This window comes from Palaemon carinicauda, unplaced genomic scaffold (assembly GCF_036898095.1).
Source record: "Palaemon carinicauda isolate YSFRI2023 unplaced genomic scaffold, ASM3689809v2 scaffold4, whole genome shotgun sequence".
NCBI lineage: Eukaryota > Metazoa > Arthropoda > Malacostraca > Decapoda > Palaemonidae > Palaemon > Palaemon carinicauda.
Genome location: NW_027171650.1, coordinates 382,501 through 383,742, shown reverse-complemented (window position 1 = coordinate 383,742; position 1,242 = coordinate 382,501). Strand labels below are relative to the sequence as shown.

Sequence of the window (1,242 nt, the reverse complement as noted above, 5' to 3'; positions counted from 1 at the left end):
TGAACGCCCAATCTCTGTTGAGGATGGATGGTAGGGAGGGAGTGAAGAGGGCTTTGGAAGAACCTGTTAGGGGGAGAATATCAAGAGGGAGCCAGCGAATTAGATGGCGAGATAAGGTGAAGACTGATATGGAGAGAAGATGTGTGGTGGAAAAGGATATGTATTTGATAGAAGACACTGGAGAGGGTGCATCAGGCAACCAACCCTTAATGTAGGGATAACAGTGGGGATGATGATACTCTAATAACTACCAGGAAGCGAAAAACTCTCAAAGATGCACTCAAGCTTTATTTACGTATATATGTATAAAAAGATTCTATTATATCACAGTACAAAATTAGGTTGCGATGACGATCGTATGTAGTGTACATTCAAACCAATGTAGTTTTATGGGAATGAAAAAAAGAAGAAAATAAAGGGTAATAAATTACATTATAAAAACTATTTATAAATAAAAGAATTTTTGCCACAACTTATAAGTTAAGAATATTCTTCACGATATCTCTATGATTTTTTGTACTATAATTGTTATTACTAAAATGGAAACGACAACATAAAGCACGCTACATTCAGAAATATTATTTATGTATATCATGAAGTCAATAATTACTCTGCTGCTTACACACACACACACACACACGTATATATATATATATATATATATATATATATATATATATATATATATATATGTATATATGCTCATGTGTATATGTATGTATTTATATATGCATATATATGCATACATACATACATATATGTACGCTTATATAAATACATACTGTATATGTATGCAACGTATACTGTATGTGTGAAGTATATAATGTATGTATGTAATTTATATACATACAAGAATATATATATATATATATATATATATATATATATATATATGTGTGTGTGTGTGTGTGTGTGTGTGTATATATATATATATATATATATATATATATATATATATATATATACAGTATAAACTCAAAACATGCTCATAATCCACTGTATATATGCATATACTCTCACTGTTGCATGTGCAAGAAATATAATGATAAACTGTACTTAGAAAATCTACCCATAATGTTTTGATCAATCTCAAATTTTACTTTAAAAACAGGAATTTCATGTTCTATGAAATGCAGCATTCCGTTAAGCAATCTGTTATTTATTTCTTTGTACTTGATCCAATTTCACGAGAACAAGATTTAAAAAATTCATGGCATCAATACCTGCAATTGCCACCAGCAC

At 29.4% G+C, this 1,242-nt stretch overlaps 1 protein-coding gene across 1 annotated transcript in view; it reads right to left on the bottom strand.

Annotated features, from left to right (window-relative positions):
• Nucleotides 1–976: 976 nt before the first annotated feature.
• Nucleotides 977–1,242, bottom strand: part of LOC137636817 (bone morphogenetic protein 2-like) — a 6,596-nt gene continuing 6,330 nt past the window's right edge. Inside the window, exon 5 of the mRNA XM_068369174.1 lies at nt 977–1,242. This exon is cut by the window's right edge and continues 532 nt beyond it. The gene's annotated coding sequence lies outside the window, so the exon portion shown is untranslated.